General features: G+C 47.1%; 1 long non-coding RNA gene across 1 annotated transcript in view; it reads left to right on the forward strand.

Moving 5' to 3' along the window:
* The first annotated feature begins 14,692 nt into the window (after nt 1-14,692).
* LOC147824124 (uncharacterized) overlaps nt 14,693-17,901 on the forward strand; it is a 51,806-nt gene continuing 48,597 nt past the window's right edge. Inside the window, exon 1 of the long non-coding RNA XR_015442698.1 lies at nt 14,693-15,358. This is a non-coding gene — a long non-coding RNA (uncharacterized LOC147824124). The remainder of the gene's footprint in view (nt 15,359-17,901) is intronic.

Consider the following 17,901-nt stretch of genomic DNA (forward strand, 5'->3'; position numbering starts at 1 on the left):
TCATGATAGGGGGGTGATTGATAGCAAGACCAACTTGAGTTGTTTCCCTGCAGCCCACCTTCATCCTCACCCCTTGCAAGTATAAAAGTGTAAGGCAGTTTTCCTTCACTAGCATGAAGACTCAAGGTTAAAAAAGGAGAGTGAGAGAGAAAGAAAGGTGCTGTTGGTTAGAATGCTTTCCACACTGGAAAACCACCACTGGTGGGGGCCAGGAAATGACCACCTTCAGCCTCCTGCGGCACGTGAAATATAAACCATACACAGTGTCATGGGAAACCGGGGACCAGGAACATTCATACATTTCAGGAAAATCCCCTCTCCCCTGCCCGCAGTTGTTGATTTTTGTTCTGTGTGAATCAACTTCCTGTATTTTCCTACAGAGCATCGCTAGTTCCTGCCGGAAGGAAATGAGACTTAATTCTCTGGAGGGGAGTGACTCTGTCTGCAGCCTGGAGACCTTGCTGGAAACACTGTTCATTTCTTCCAGGTTATCTAAGCCAAGAAAGCTGCACAGAGATAAGACCCAGGACGTTTGACTTGTTACCAAAAAGCTATCCACTTACTGTCTAAACAAACAGGGCAGGGACAGCTGTGCAGGGACTCCAGTATGGAAACAAGTTTTCTTTCTTTTGAATTTCACCTTCTACTTGGGTAAGGGCTGCTTATAAATTGTTCAAAGATTTAAAAAGTAGCTGGTAGGTCACTAGGTTTGGGCTACCTGTAGCTCCTGCTCTTGTGCTAGAAAAGCAGGCTCTGCCTGTTTCTTTAGGTGAGAGCAAAGCAGAATGATTGGATGGAGCGGCTCCCTACCTGTCAAAGAAAGTTTCAAAGTTTCAAGGTCCAGATACTTTGAAATCCTTTTTTAAAAATCAGAGCTAGTAGAGAACATTGCATCTAAAGTAACAAAACGTGGGCTGGCGATTTAGCTCAGTGGTTCCAGCGCCTGCCTTGCAAGTGCAAGGTCCAGAGTTCAATCCCCAGCACCAACGCCCCCCCTCCCATAAAGTAACAGAATGCTTCATATGGCTGGAATGGACATGCAAGTTGATATGTCAGTCTCTGGTGTATCTGGAGATGTTATCCTTACATAAATTGAAATTATTCCTAAGATAAACTTGTTCTCTGTCAATTACAATTTGTTTTTTTCTCTTTCTCTTTATGGTGCTGGGGATTAAACTCAGGGTGTTACACATGCTAGGCAAGTGCTCTACCACTGAGCTATAATTCTAGCCCTCTATAAAATCTGATTTGATAGGAAGATTTCTTTGTGGCCAGGTGTGTTTGTCATTGTGCTATTGGTCTCAGTCAGTGGTAGCAATTTGAGATAGGCCATTTCAGGTCCAGTTGTAGAACTTTGGAGAAATTATTTAACGCCCCGTGCCTCAGTTTCCTCCAATATAAAATAAGCATAATTATACTTCTTACCTCCAAGGGTGCTTCTCTATTTATTAATTTAACAGTATTGTAACATGTCCCAAAGTGCCAGGAACTGAGATTACAGTGAGGAGTGATGGTGAATGTGTGTCTCAGACCTCCTCCTGGCTCTTTTGGCTCAGGAAGAAAAATAAACAGTAAACCCAAAACAAGTAATTTTACAAGATGTGAAGTGCTATGAAGGAAAAGAACAGAGTTTAAAGGAACTTCTTGAGATAAAGATATTTACATGGAAGGATGGGAAAAGAAGGGTTTCCTAGACTGAGGAAAGAGCATGTGCAGACCTTGAGGAGCAAATGTCTTTGAGGGCTGAACAAGCCAGAGCAGTGCTGACAGCTCCAGAATGGGATGTGGGCTGGTGGGGTAAAGGGGCATTGCTGTGTGCAGGCCCATGTGGTGCTGGCTTGAAGGCCAACAGAAGCCGCTGAAGTTTCCCTGAGCACAATGGGAAGCTATTAGAAGACTAACCACGGGCAAGACTTGACCACATTGACTTTCTTAAAAAAGCTCCCTGACTACTGTGTGGCGAAGGAACTAGGAAAGGGGTAAAAGCCAGGGCTTTCATGTAAGGATTAAATGAAAAAATGAAAGTTGAACATCTGTACAATACCTGACAGTAATAATTGCCTAGTTCACATTAGTGATTTTTATTAAGAATTATTACCTCTTCTCAGCCAGGTGTGGTAGCGCAGGCCTGTAACCCCAGCCCTCAGGAGGCTGAGACAGGAGGATCACCATGAGTTTGAGCCAGCCTGGGCTACACAGTGAATTCAAGTCCAGCCTGAACTACAAAGCAAGACCCTGTCTGAAAAAAACAAAAACAAAAACGAACAAAAAGGCCCCTGCTCTCCTTTAATTGACACACATAATTTCAAATTTTTAAAAAATGGATAATCTGGCATTTCAGGTGAAACAGCTTTGGATATTAGAAAATGTAAGCGCAGTGACATCTGTGACCCTGAAGCCGGACGGGCGGAGACCTGGCAAGGGCCCACCCCTCCCACCCTGGGTCCAGCTGTCCTGTATCCCAGGAGTTCTCTTGAAAGTCCCAGAGTGGCCGCTCTGTGAGAGGTGGTCTTCCAAATCCTGCTTGAAATTACAATTGTAACCTGGGAGTCTGATAAGCCAAGGGGCCTGGGGTTTCAATTCCCTCCGTCCTCTGCTTTTCTAATTATCTTTGTAATGCTCTAATGCTAAATAATGATGCTGCTAATGCACGCTGCATTTCGCGCACAGGTGCCAGCTGTTACCTCCCCGGGCAGCTGACCGCACTGCGCACACTTGGGCGCGTTCGTTCTCGGGCCCCGGCTCCCGCCCACACAAACAAAACAAAGAAAGCCGGCTTCCTCCCCAGCCGCCCGCCCCTCCCTCTCGCCTTAAGGAGGCCCTGCTCCCTCCCCCCTCCCCCTCCCCTGCTGCGCTCCTCCGCCGCCCTCCTACCCTTCCCCTAACTGCCCTCCCTCCCACCGGTGGTTTCTTCCTGCTGCAGAAATCCAGGAAACCACCCTCCCACATTTCCTCTACCCACAATTTTCTCCCAGGCCGGAGTCACACACAATTCAGCCTGGTTCGGAGTTCCCTGTTCGCTGCTCCAACTCTCATTCATTTCTGAGGCTAAGGCCTGCCGGATAAGGTTGCTTTATTTTTGAATCTGGTAATTGAACCTTTATCATTAAATAAAAAAGGCATATTGAAGACAAATGGCCCAAGAACAAATGTGAGGCTGTTGGCTACAGACACACACACACACACACACACACAAAGACCCTTTACTTGTTCCTCAATAGAGCAGCCTTCAGCAGACAACATCTGCAGGATGAGTCGTTTTTTTGGTAACTTTAATCTCGTAATTCATTGTTTCTGTGGTGCTGGTTACAGCAGCTAAAAGGGCGTAACAGCAGCCAATTTGGCACACAAACAAATTTAAATGTGAACCGAGGGGTTTGCCCACCTTATGATGAGTGGTTGACTTGTTGCCAAAAAAACAAAACAAAAAGAAAAACACCAGGCGGGGTGGGTGGGGGTCGGGACAAGAGTTGCAGTTTCTAAACAGGGTGGAGGCGCCTTTCATCTTGACAGCACGGGGACTGCTGGGGTCACTGCACATCTGCGCTGCCGGGGAGACAAAGGGCAAGGTGGGGCCGCGGCTGCGCGGGGCTCCTGGCGGCCGGGGCCGTGCGCGCCGGCCGAGCTGGGCGCGGGCGCCGCATTTAACCTTGACTTCTCCCTCCTGGCTTCTGGCATGGCAGGAAAGCCGGTCCAGATGGGCGTCCTGAGTGTGACCACGTCTCCTCCCGCTCCCCGCCCAGGCACAGATGTCACAGGCCGCCCGTGAAGGCCGCGGACCTCCGTGCCCAGGGGTGGCAGACGAGGCCGTGCCCTCCCTACTCAGCCGCCTTGAGGGTCCCAAGCGTCCCGGTCTCTGGCCTGGACCCACTGGGCTAAGGGCGCCCAGGCCAGCTCAGGGTGATCCTGCAGGAGTCTCTGGAGACAAGGGCGAGCCTGTGCTCGGCTGCCAGGGACGTCCCCCCGGGATGAGCCCCGAGCTATCCCCGCGGCCCTGGGCCAGGCTGCCCCGCGGGGCGCTGGGACCTGACCGGGCAGGGACCTCTGAGACTCCGGAGACCTGCGCGCTTGGACAACAGGAGCCAGGCAGGTCCCTGGAGACAGACCTTGCAGTGACAGGCGGGAGGCGGCCCGAGGGATCCGTAATTTATGATGTTGTTCTTACCAGTCCGGTTTGGGATTTCACAAGCTAGTGTGTTCCTTTCCCATTTGTTGCTTCTGTTTGTCCTTTTGGAGAAAATTCTTACCTTCCCTAAGACAGAAGCAGTTTCCATACTGAATTAATGTGATTAAGAAAAATAAAGAGCAGAATTTTACCGGAGTCACTGGTAGCAGGGCTGAGGGGAGCACAGGTAGGAGAGGGGATGAAAGAAAGGTTGCTTGGTGTATTGTGTACCTTGGACTAACTTTACATAGACATGCAGGAAAAGAAGTCTTCCCCGAGAGGAGAGGGAAGTGCAGAGCTTAGGCAGAGGTAGTGAGAATGACACTCGCCGCCATCACCACCAATCGCGTCCCTCGTTTATAAATAAGCGCTATTTTTTGATTTGTTTTGTTTTCGCTGCAGGCCTGAAAAAATGCTAAGTTGGTTAGCAGGAAGGGAAGGGGTTAATTGCACCTCCTAGCAGCTGCTGAGCTCAGCCCTCTCTGGCCAGGACCTGCATGGCTACTCTGAGGCCTAACCTCTGTGCTGCTCCTTTAGGATAATTTCTAGGACTCTTGGGCAAAGGTGCCCCCGTGCTGAAATGTTTTTAATTGCTTTAGTGATTGAGGAAAGCTTTATAGACTTTATCAAGTTTTGGTGTAATAAATGAGTAAGTGATATGCACAACAAAGGGCCCCAAACTAACTTGAGGGAAGTTCTCTCTCTCCCTCTCTCCCTCTCTCTCTCTCTCTCCCTCCCTCCCTCCCTCCCTCCCTCCCTCCCCCCTTCTCCCTCTCCTTCTCTCTGTCTTTCTCTCCTTTCTTTATTGTTGAAGAGAAATTTATTCTAGACTTTTTCTCTTTTGGACTCAGTGTTGCTAAATGGAACCCGCTAGTTAGCAACTCTCCTTGCAAACACTGTGACTCTCCCTACAGCAGAAACCAGTAAAGACTGAATAAGAGATTTGAAGTGATCAGTCCCATTCTGGGTGCTGCAAGAGTCGGAGGCCACTTGCATTTCTCCAGCTACTGAGAAGGGACAGGCCTGGGAAGAGCCACGAGCTCCAGTGCCTGCAGCCCCTACGCAGGTGGCTGGGTCACTTTGTGGTTTACAAATGACCAAGCCAGGTTGAAGCCCCAGTCGTTGTGGTTATGGGCAACTGTGATCAGTCACACAGCTGGTGACCCAGTGAAGGCACACCCTGTCTTAAAAGGACATCATTTAACATCTTGGTAGGTTGATTGCAGAAATGGTCCAGAATACAAGGAAAAGCAAAACTAAAGGGGGTAGGGGAGTTGAAACCTGGGTTATAGATTCATGTACACCAGGAGTTTGGTTTGCAGAAGGGGAGCAAACCCAAGTATGACTGCTGAGGCAAGGAGAATGTCACTAGACCCTGGAGATCACTTAGCAAGTTCAGGGATAGCCCTTTGGTGGGGAGGGCTGAAAGGGAATCTGGGAAAGGAAAGAGCCTTCTGGCTGCTTTCACTTGGCCTTTGTGTTTGTGGCAATTAGTAAAATGAAAGTGGGAAGTGAGGAAAGCAGGAAGGGGAAAAAGAACTCTAAATATGTAGGCTTGTAAGGGTTTTTAACTTTTTTTTTTTTTTTTTTTTGTGGTACTAGGGATCAAACTCAGGACCTTGGGCTTGGGAGGCAGGAGATGGGCTAAATCCTACTGAGCTAAATCCCCGGCCCCGGTTTTTAACTTTTTAAAAATAGCATTTCTTTTACCATGATGGCACAGGAACTTGTAAACTCGAATCACCAGCAATAGTAAACAAATTAGTCTAAGCACTTTGATCTGCAAAGTAAGTACTGTAGAGGAAATCTCTCTTTCTCCCTCTGTCTGTCTCTTACACAGAAAAAATGCAAAACAACAACAACAAAAATCCCCTTCTTCTTAAAGCCTTCTTTACTGGTGAGTGTCCAGGAACAAATAGTCTTTCATATGAATGGTCTCCAAAAGTTCATAAGCAAAAAGTATCCAACGTCTGGTTACCCACAATACAGCCTTTGCTGCGTAGTGGAGCTTTTCTGTCCTGAGTTTGTGATCTGCTATCAGAGTCCTTTAATTTCTCAGAACAGAAGGCTCTTTGGGAGAAGAAAGGATGGGAGTGGGGGAGCAGCACTGGGATTTTTTTTCCTCCCCTTCCTTTTTCTGTTTTCTTCCAGTCAGCAAATAGTGCCTGAACCTTTCTGATCTTACCGAAGTGAGGGCCCTGGAAGGGGGGAAGGAGGTTTCCCTGCTGGCTGGGGCAGCTGGACAGGCCCCACCTCAGAGCTGTTCACAGAACCGAGACACCCCACTCCTGATGCCCTTTATCTCCTTTGGAGCTTTCTCTTGTACAGCACATTCAAAACGATTTTCCGTGATGACTGTCTTTTAAAAGCCATAGGTTTCCTTTAACCACCAGGGGTCTACAGATGTTCCCGATGTACTGTCCCTTGGAATGAAAGAGGTGGCAGATTAGAGGACAGTGGACTACCACTTTGAAAGGTGCACAAAAAAATCATGATTTGTAATTAAGTTTCAGTAGTCCATCAACAAAGCATTTCAAACATTTAGCTACTTTTCTTTTCCACTTCAGTGACTTCAATTTGAGACCCTGTGAGCAGCCTGAATAAAAGCCAGGTGTTTTCTTGGTGCCCAGACTAGGGAGAGGCAAGAAAGCCAAGGCTGTGGGGCTCATGTTCCAGGGGCCAGAGATATGAAGTATGTATGTATGCCTGCATGTATTTCTGTGGTGCTAGGGATTGAACTCAAGACTTCATGCATACTAGGCAAGTGCCCTACTGAAATCGATTGTAAAATAACTTTTGGAAAAGGATTTGTGCTTTGAAGATAATAAAACAGGACAAAGAGAGTCCTTCTCGGAGGAGCTGATTTTTGAGCTGAGACCTAAGACCAAAGGGAACCAGCCAAGAAGGTGCCACTTGGGAGAAGGAGTCTGGGTGGGTGGAGGCTCAGGTAGGCCTAAGGGCAGGGCTGGCCATTAGAGCTGCAGAGAAAGACTGAAATCCTGTGTCACAGGTTTGGGGAGAAATAGGGAGGAGAGCAGGCTCCGGGTTCTTTCAGTTTCTGATTCTTTTTTGCCTGCTGGAGTTGGTGGCAATTTGCACAGCTCCTGGTGCTGCCTTCTCTGTGCCCTGCCTGCAGCCAGCGTCTGGCCTGGTGCGCTGCACTGGTAGCCAGCGAGAGGCCTGCAAGGTCAGAGCCTTAGCCTGTCATCTGGAGCCTTCCTTTGCATGACTTTAAACTCAGCCATATCTACTGAGAGCAGGAGATGGGGAGAGCTAAGGAGTGGCGTCCGAGGTCAGGTTGGGGAGGAGCTGTGTGGCTGGAAGGGTGGCAGGCACAGGCCCAGACCTGTGGCTCCTTCTCCTCTTCCTCCTACCGCTCATGTACTGGGCCACGTCTCAGGAGCCTGACTTTCAGCCCCTAAACCTGCTTCAGATATCTTCCAGTAGGCCTGGTGTGTCCTTCCCTCGCCATCTCTGGCCTTCTTGTCTGTCCCAGCATCCAGAGAATGAGCTGGCCAATTTGGTTCTTCTGTCATATGAAACAGCAAGTTGCCTTCAGTCCCTGGGGAAAAGAGAAAAGTACATCTCTCTTCTTTCTCTCTTTTTTTTTTCTTCCTAAATTTAAATTCTTGGTGGGCAGATGTTTTTGAGTCCTTCAGAACAATATGGGGAATAGGAAGAAGTGAAAAACATTAAATGGGGCAGCAGGAAGGAAAGGAACTAGGGACTGGACTGGGAATGGGAGCCAACCCTGCCTCTATCCCAAGATCTCCAAATTGGGGAAAGAAAATTGTTTTCATTTGTAAGTAAACTCCTGTGCCCCTATGACTTGCTTATTCCGGCCTCTTTTTATGGGGTATGGTTGACACACCCCAGCTGTGTGCTTTAGGGGAATCCTCTAGTGGGGTCTCTGAACTGGCTGGCCTGGCCACATCCAGTTTTCTTTAGGGACTCTGCCTCCTTTCTGCCTGCAGAGGCCCTTTTTCACAGGGGCCCTGGAAAGTTGATTATGAGCCGATCTCCATTGTGGCACTGCCTGCTCTCATGATTCCATGGCCTGTTGAAAAGCACCCAGAATGGTAACAATGCTGGAGTTGCATTTCCAGCCAGGGAGAGGACATGGCTTAAGAGACACCTCCCTTGCTCAGGATGCCCAGATAGGGGCAGTGACTAAGCAGAAGCAGGGGCTGGGTCACAAGGCCAGGGGCTCCTTCTTTCAGGCACTCTGACTCCTTCCCTTCCCTCATCTAACCTCATCAGAAAAGGGACAAGGCTTTCTACCTTTTTCAACTTCACTTATCTTCCAGTATAGAGAGACTTCTGCTTTGTTATTATACCAAGCTATCTAAAGACACAGGAAATGGGTAATTCTGCCCAACTGCCACGCCGCCATTTCATGTTGCCCTTGATCTTGCAAGACCCAGGTCTGGATTTTGTGACAGTGCGTTGGATTCTCTAACTCTGCCATAGACTTCCCATAAGATCTTGATAAGTTGTCTGATTTTTCAGACTCTCAGTCAGCTCTGTTGTGAAATGAGAATAATTATGTCACACAGCTCCTAGAATTGCTGTGAGAATTAAATAAGATCACTGAAATATGCCTAGCCCAACACTGGATCTTGCAGACCAGCTTCTCCTTAAATGATGTCCTCCCTTGGCTTTCCATTCTCCCTTTGCCTGACCTTCTTGGCTTCCACCTTGCTCCTCCCTCCTCTATCCATGTTCTAGGGGCCGCCATCCCTGCCTTCTTCCTTCTCTCCATCTTCTGTTCACCTTGATGTAAGTAAAGGGGTTCCTGTTTGCTCTGTGGTGGGCTTACCCTGTATTATCTCCCTCAACCATCCTATAGCTATCAACAATAGATGAGTCACCTCCATATCTCCATCCCTTACCTCTCTGCAGCTGGCATCCTGTGACTGTCAGTTGCAGTTTGACTTCCTGTGCCATCCAAAACCAAATTACCTAAAAGCCAAATTATCACCTTTACTCTCACTCACAAATCTTTTCCTAACTTCCAAATGTGTGGCTCTATTCTTGAAGTCATGCTGGTTCTATCTTCTCCCAGATACACTTCTTTTCAGCCCTTGTCCCCATCTACTGAGACTATAAAGCATCTTGGTTCACCACTCTCTCCCTCTTACAACTATTTTTTTCTGAGATTTTCACATACACCAAGTTCCTGAGCACCTTGTAGCTATGATGCTCTAGATGCTACCTAACTGTCCTCCAGGCTCCAAGTGCTTTTTTCTGATGGTGCTGCAGTAGACTGATTGCCCACCAGAGCAGCTTTGGAGAGAGCAAGCATTCTGACCTAAGCTTCACTGCTTGGGAACTTGCTTTCTTCCTTGCAAGGACATCCTCCTGTGTGTGCAGAGCAGAGATATTTTGGCTTAGATCCACCACAGGTTCATGTTAAGAGGAGAAACTTGTGGCAAGGCCTGTCAGAGAAGGATCTTTGGCAAGGGCTAACCCTAAGGATAAGAGTCAATAGTCGTAAGAGTGTAAGCTACTGGTTGGGATGCGATCGGGTGGAGAAATTTTCATTATGCTAATAGTAATAGCAATAATACATACTGCTATCAATGTTGTTTCCTGGTCCTGTCTCATACCTTCCCTTTAATACTTGTTCCAGACTTCTTCAGAGTATAAGCTGCAATGGAAATGAAAAGAAGAGCTGGTTCACTGCAAGGTCTGTGTTGTTAGAAGGACAAGAGTAATGCTTTGATGCATGAATACATTTATTTTTCTAGTGCTCCCTAAACATCCGCTGGGGGCTCAGTGTTGGGGATTTAACTGAGAAATGGATAGAGATGGTGAATATTAGCAAATAATTCCAATGAAGGTCTGCAGGGCATATGGTCATGACAGAAGGTCACAGGATCACATGTTACAGGTACTTAACCCTAATCTCGAAGAGGAATCAGATAAGGCCTTGTGGAGGACAGAAATTGAAGCTGAGATGTGGGAAAGGAGTAGGAAACTGCCAGGTAGAGGAAGAAGTCCCTGCTGAAAGCTGCAGGGTACACAGAAGTCCTTCCAGCACAGAAGCATGACATTTTTAAGGAACTGAAAGAGATTTGGCCTGGGCAGGGTGTGGGCAGGATGCTGAGAGGCAGGACTGGAGAGGGTACAATGAGCAGAGCCCTGTAGACCATGCACAAGAGTTCTGATTTTACCCTAAAAGGCAAAGGAAAGCCACAGGAGGATTTTCAATGCTCTCCCCCCATACATGTGCACTGATTAGACTTGAGTATTGGAGAGCTATTGGAGAGAAGCAAGACCGAGGCAGGGATACCATGGAGCAGGCTGTTGGCACTTACCAGATGAGAAATGATGGTGACTAGGCTACAGCAGGGCAGGGGCAGGCAGAAAAGTGGATAGACTGGGGTAGTACTGAGAAGACCAGTAGCTGGTTGGACAAAGAGGTGAAGAGAAAATAGCACTCGATCTCTGATATAAACAACTGGGAGAGCCAGGAATTTAGCTCAGTAGTTCTGCTGCCTGGCTGCCTGCCTCCCAAGCGCAAGGTCCTAGTTCGATCCCAATATCAAAAAAAAAAAAAAATAATAATAACAAACAACTGAGCGTGGCTCACTGACATTCAGAGTCTAGAAACATTAGAAGATACAGAGGGAAGGGGTAGATTTGCTTTTCCGTGTATTGTGTTTGAGGTCCCTGAGAGACTCAAGGAGATATGAGTTGTGAACACTGGTCATCAGTGGCGCACCCAGACACAGATTTGACAAAGTGATTCCCATAAGTTGTGTTCATTTCTTCTGGAGTATGAGATGTATGATTGTAAAGAAAGAAAATTCACTCAACCTAGTTCAAATCCAATGCGGTATTATTTGAATACAGAGGACTTCACAGCGGCGTTGCACACAGGGAACAGCTCTTTTGGGTCACATGGGGCAAAGTGGGCACCTCTTTCATTTCTGGCCCCAACCCCTTCTAGAGCATTCTTTTCTGCTTCTTTATGGATCCTCCACCCTCTATAATTTTGCTGTCTCTTGAACGGATTTATGTTTACCCCTAACTATCCTGATGAACATCAGAGTTGAAAAGCTTGCTATGGGCTTTACCACAATGTACACATCCCTTTATTCAAATTCTTGCAGAGAAGATCTGATTGGTCAGTGGGAAATTAGTAGCATGGTGGCTTTGGGTCAAGTGACTATTTTTGGTCAAAGAAGTGAAGCTGTGTGTGTGTGTGTGTGTGTGAGATTCTGTGTAAGGAGTGTGGTCTACCAGTAATAATGTAGAGTACAGAACTTTTAGTAGGACAGAATGTTGTTTATTTACTTGTTGTTTATTAACAAATGTTGATTACGCTGCCACTATGTGTTTCCTGTAGCAGGGACAAAGAACTTGGACGTACAAAACTGAATATGACTGTCCCTCTCACTGGTAAAATCTTGGGAAATTTTCATATACTGTTTTCTCAGAGCTTTATTTTCCTACTTGGTAAAAATCAGTGTCAAGTCTCCTTTGCCAAGAGAGAGAATTAAATGAGATAACTCTGTGAAATGCCCGACAGATGGTAGGCAGCACTTGGTGACTGCTCCTTTTCTCCTGTACTTCTCCTTTTTGCTTGCTCAAATTACTGTTTTCTCAGAAAACAGGAAATACACTTGTTGAGTCACTTTTTTGATAGTGATTCTAATGCATGAATATTAACAAATGTTTATGGAATGATTATATGTTTATTTCATTAAAAGGTAGTTGCAATCATTCAATAACATTTTGGAAAGTTGAGGTGAAGAAAAGATATTTACCTCCACAATTCTGCTATCTAGATAACAATAATAAACCATTAGATTTTTTTTAGCTTTTTTCTGTTTTTTTTGTTCTCGTTGTTTGCACCAGTAATGATATAGTGTTGTAAGACATTGAAAATGAATTTTCAGGATGAAAGATATATATTTTATTTTTAAATTATTATTATTTTTTGTACTGGGAATTGAACTCAGAACCTTGTACTTGCTAGACAGGCGTGGCACCACTGAGCTACATCCTCCTCCCTGGGATATATATTTGAAAAGCATTTGATATTCATAAACCTAAAATATTGGTTATATCCTATTCTAATTTCCTCAGTTATGTCCAGAACATCTTGGGGGCTGGGGCAGTGTCCATTCAGTGGTAACCATATTGAGATCTACCAAATTAAAAATATTTTCCAGGCAAGAGTTATGGCCAAAAAAAAAAAGAGTTATGGCTATTCAACACTTTGATATGCTAGCTTTAATGCACGGCTAAGGAGGCTAAGCCATAGTTTCAATGTCATGTGAACCAATTAGTCTCACTACTACAGCCACAGATTTGACCCCAACTTCGTTTCCATCTTGTAAGTAGTATCGGGTCACAAAGAACACGGAGAATTCAATGTAAATCCATCACCATCACTAGCCAGTCAACTCAGTGGGTTCATCTTTGAAACTGTAGGTGAACAGTGATGATGGGGGGGCTTAATTAGAATATTTAATGACTGAGCAAGTCTTGAATTCTAGAAAAAAAGTTCTAGATCTGGCTAGAACAAAAATAGTTCAGCCCTAGCACTTTTCAAGGATGTTGCATGTAAAAGTGTTTCTAGCTTCAAGAGAAGTAGAGATGGAGAGCTCTAAGCAGTGATGAAAATTAGAGAATCCCATCAACAGGCATTTCTGTCTTTGAATTAACACCTCTCAGCTGGTTGGAGTTAGTCATTCTGAGAAAAGTAAATTATAGCTACCAATTGGGTCTTGATTTAACGGAATCTTAGAAAAGATCTAAGAAAGCGCTTGTCAGAGGTTGGAGAAATTTGGAAATATGCTCCCTGTCTTGGTCCATTCAGGCTGCTGTAACAAAATATCATAGACTGGAGCCTCCTCAACAAGGAAAGTTTACTGCCCACAGTTCTGGAGACTGGGAAGTCTAAGACTAAGGAAGACAGATTCGGTGTCTAGTGAACCCGCTTCCTGGTTCATAGATGGAGCCTTCCAGCTGAGTTGTCATATGGTGGAAGGAGTGAGGAGTCTCTTTCAGGCTTCTTTTTAAAGATATTAATCCCATTCATGAATGCTTTGCCTTCATGACATAATAACCACTCAAAGGACCCTTCCTAATACCATCACCTTAAGGGTTAGGATTTTGACGTACGGATTTCAGAGGGAAACAAACATTAGACCATAGCGCTCAGTAGCTCATTTATCTACGATCATCTTAGACTAGACGTAAGCTTTAAAAATTAAAAAAAAATAAAATAAAAAAATTCTGTTAAAGAAAAATGCATCACACTAATGGGGTAATTTCTGCAGCGACACCAAAAAGCGTGGAATATCTGAGGTGAGCATTACCAGTCTTAGATGTGCCACTGTTTTTTGTGCATGGTGATTTCTTTTTTGGGGTGATTTGTGCATGTGCCTAGAACTCCCTACAATCCCATGGAGAAGATGCAGGCTGTTAAATACATGTGTGGATCCAGGTGTCAGGAGTTTGTGCTATACTGATATGACTCTTCACTCTGTGTTTCAGGGAAAGCCTGAAAAAAAATCAGGGGCCTTGGTTCTTTCACATGGTGACTATTTGTCAACATTCACACATCTAGGACACTGGCTTAATTGCTCACTAGAGGAGGAAATATGTATAGCATCGATGCTCTTGGGAGGCCTTTGTAGTACCAGAATCCCCCTCCCCCAGCCTTCTTTTCTTTCCTTTGAAAGATCGTACAGTTCAGGCCAAGCAATCATATCTGAGGCCTAGTTGAGCTGCTGTTTGATATTGTTCTTGCTTGTTACCATCCTGATGGCATCAAATGTCCATATTGATTTTTGCCTGACTGGTCTAACCTGGAACAGGATCAGCTTTGTAAATGGGACATCTTGTGGTCTGAAATATGAGATCTGTTTTAACAAATCACTCTTAACGATCATCTCTCCAAGGGAACCGAAAAAACACAATCGCTAGATTTCTCCCTGGCTTTGTCTCTGGTGACCTCTCTTGCTCCTCCTAGCGCCCCCGCTTTCTCCCACTGCTTACAAACAACCTCCCCTCCCCCCTAATACTCACTGAACTCACAAATCACTTCCTGGGCCCCTGAATCAGACACCAACTGGCTCATTGTGGCTTTCGGTGGAGTGGAGGATGTTGGCAGAAAGTACCATTGTGCAAGTTAAGGAAAGGGTCAGAGATCTGAAAAGATGACAGCTGAATTAAAGGGCTCCTGTGTTGGGGCAGTCCTTTTAAACTATCCTAAGGCGTGTTCGTAGGACTGCAATCTTGGAGACAGAGCAAATGAGCAGAATTCCAGTTTTTGTTCGCTTGCTTTATTTTTAAGTGCAATTCTTCTGTTTCCCAAGAATTCCCACATGAAGCTTTACATATTTTTCATGCCAGCTCCATTCCTGGCCACCTTTGTTCCCTAGCCTGCTTGCCAGCCTCCCCTTAACAGCTGGACACATCACCGGTCCATTTTTCTATTGGTTGTGACGGAAGTAGCTTGAGGTCAATTATTTCCCTAGCAATTGACAAAGAATCTTGATGAAGAGGAAAGTGACATTGTCCCTTAAACAACACTGTTCCCTCCTCTCCCTGCCCTCCCGGCTGAGAGGGGGCGGCTCTCCTTTTTGCAAGGAGCCCAGCAGGGCAGTGGCGGTGGGTCTGTGGAAGTGCGTGGGTAACATATGGTGCGTGGAGAAAATATTTATATTCATGGCGAAAGAGCAGCAGAAGATCCAAAGAAGGTCATTCCACAGAGATTTCAAGCAGGAGACACAGACATTGGATTTTGTCTTTGGCCCAGATACAACCGAGAATTAAAGAAAGAGTTCTGTTTTGTCTCTGTCCCTGCCACCTTTACTCCTCCTAACAGAATTGTTGGCTGTTCGAAAAGGGAACATCCCTCCCCCTAAGCCTCAGCAAAGTGTGACACTGGATCTTCCCAGGCTCCAGTCACCTTCCCCTCCCCCTGCTTCCGCCCCGCCAAGACCAGCAGTCTAAGCCGCTGTCCCTGGTGCCTGTGCCTCGGGCCTTTTGGCCGCGTTTGTCCTCCTGACTGGGCGACTAGCTCAGGCGGAGTGGGCATTGGGGGCGACTGTTCATGGGGAAGATATAAATAATTAATCGGTGTAAGAGTATTCTCTGACGAGACACACGAAACCTGCAGTGCCTTAGTGCTCTCCAGCTGGCATTTTGCATCACAGCTTCCTAAAAAAGGTAAAAGGCCCTCCTGGTCCCCGAGGGGCAAAACTCTGTCTGGAAGCGTGCGTGGGAGAGCGCGTCTGCGGTTGATCGCCCATTCGCGGGCGGCGGCACCGTGGCGTCCAGGCGAGCCACGCGCCCCGACCGCCACACGTGCGCATCCTCCTGCCGCGACCAGGCTCCACTGCGCCTCCCTCGTCCGCGCCCTGTGTCCCGGCCGAGGCACCCGTCCAGCTGGGGAAGCTGGTGCAGACTGGCGTGTAGAACACAGGAAGCCGGAGGGAGGGCCATTTCCCCTTTCGCCCTCGAAAGTCCCCTCCCTCCCCCCGGGTGTGCAGCAAGATGTCAAACCGGGGGCCGTGGGGAGACCCTCCCTTGCGGCGGAGCTCCACGACTCTACTATCTTAACTCTACTTGGGGGGCCTCCTTATACCCCAACCCCCAGATTCTAGTTGCCGAAGGGAGACAGGATACAGGTACTCTGCGTCCTCACTTGGGAGGGGTCCCCGAAGACCCCATCGAAGAGCTGCCCGTAAACGAGCGGCCTGCAGCACGGAGGCCAGGCTTAATGGATTCTTGCAGATGAAAGAGCTTGGCTACCTTTCTTTGCTATAATGGCCCCTGAGACTAATGTCTCAAAGAAGAAACAGAAGGATTGTTTTACAGCACACGAGGGGGTGGCGACTGGGGAAGGGGGCACTGGTTACTGGGGAGGGAGAAGCGGCCCCAGCTTCTTAACCCTTCCCTCCCGCGACCTCTGCGTCTTTCCGCGCGCGGCACCGGCGCCCCAGACCTGGAAGGGGCGGGGGTAATCGGGCCCGGAGGGGACCGCTCGGGTTCTCCACCTTCGGCTCAACTTTCTCCTTTCCAAGGCTTTCTCCTCCGGAACTTGCGAACCGGAGAAGGAAACATCGGGAAGCCGGTTTTTTCGTTTGGTGCAATTTTGAAAGTCAAAGGGGATGGGGGGTCGTTTCTTGCCAGCCCCGGGAGACCACTCCGGATCCAGCCACCTAGACCACACGCTGGGCACGCGGGATCCGGGCGCGCCTGGGGTCTCAAGGACTGGGAGAGATCACCGCGCGGAGGTCCAGAGAAAGCTGGGCAGCTCTAACAGGCGGGGTCACTTGGCAGCTGAGGTCTTCAGGTGTGAGTGGTGTGTGCGCTGGTGGGGTGACTCTAACAGGAAGTTTACACTCGTAAACTTCACTGGAAAGGGAGACTGTCGTGGTTTGCTTCTGCTTCCTGGCTTTTTGTTCAGGCTCCAGACAAAGACCAAAACAATAGTTAAATAGCAATTGAAGACAAATGATGTAAGAAATAAACAACTCAACAACGAAAATGCCCACAGGGTGGTTTTTAAAAACCCTTTATTATGGAAATCCATGGCGCAAACAAAAAAGAAGAGAGACCGGTACTGTGCAGTGCATCTCCAATTGGAGGGTGAATCAGGATGGATGGGCAGGTTTCTCTGGAGGGTTTCTCTGGAGGGCTCCAGCCACAGAGGTTCTTTTTTGTTTTGGTAGATCTGGGGGGGCACCAGTCTGAGAATTTGCAATTTACAAAGTTTCCAGGTGCTGCTGCTTCCTGTCTGGAAGGGACACTTTTGAGACCCACTGGTATAATAAATCCCTCTTCCAGCTTCAGTATGTATACCACTGTCTCCATCAAGTTTCTTCATCTCCTTACTCGACTCTTTTGGTTTACTAGAGACTTTTGGACTAAATCCCGGCCATCCTGTCATTTCACCCATATCGATGATTTTTAATTCAGCAGTTAAACAGAGAGGGCTACACGCAGACAGAGAAAGCCTTTTATATGGTTTCAGGAAGAACAGCCTCCCTTTTGGTCATTTTGTAACGGGACAGCTTCTGGCACCTTTCTCTGTAAAAGACATGCCTCCGTCTTGGTACAGCCACCCATGAGGAGTTCCTCAGCAAAGCTGGTCAGGTGCCTGAGAGCCACTGGGTCTTGTGGCAAATTGACCTTGCCTCCATTTCACAGCTTTAGGTCATTATTTCCGATCTGTCATGTGTTCCCATGACCTTTGCATCCCTTTGAGTGTTTTCCTAACAAGATATCTTCACCCACCATGGAGCATTGCTGCCCAGAACAGTGCAAGCCCACGGTGGAATCAGTCATGTCTTCTCTAAGGGTCCTGGGCTTGTACCCCGAGGGAAGCTGCACTGGGCTCCCTGCCCCCTTTTATAATTGCTGATTATTGAAAAAGGAGATTGCAGCCACAGCTTCTAGGAATTGCCATCACTGAAGCCCAGGTAGAACTCTCATCGTTAGTAGGTCTGACACAGCCTGGCTATGTGTGTTACTTTTGTTCCAGAGAGGTTCTGAGTTACCTCTTACAGTCCACTTGGCTGAATCTCAACATGAGGCTTCTACACGCATTCCTTGATCCTCCATCTAGCCATTCACTGTCCTGTTTTAGAGTATCTTCTTTCCCATCCCAACTTCCTTGTCCCAACCCTTCCTAGTCTTACCCCACCATCAACCTTCAGAAATTGCCCAGGCAGCTGACTCTCTTCTTAAATGTTGGTGGTTCTCTT

The sequence above is a fragment of the Heterocephalus glaber genome, unplaced genomic scaffold, assembly GCF_053883595.1.
Source record: "Heterocephalus glaber isolate CG9 unplaced genomic scaffold, H.glaber_assembly_v1.0 deba00001553, whole genome shotgun sequence".
Classification (NCBI taxonomy): Eukaryota; Metazoa; Chordata; class Mammalia; order Rodentia; family Bathyergidae; genus Heterocephalus; species Heterocephalus glaber.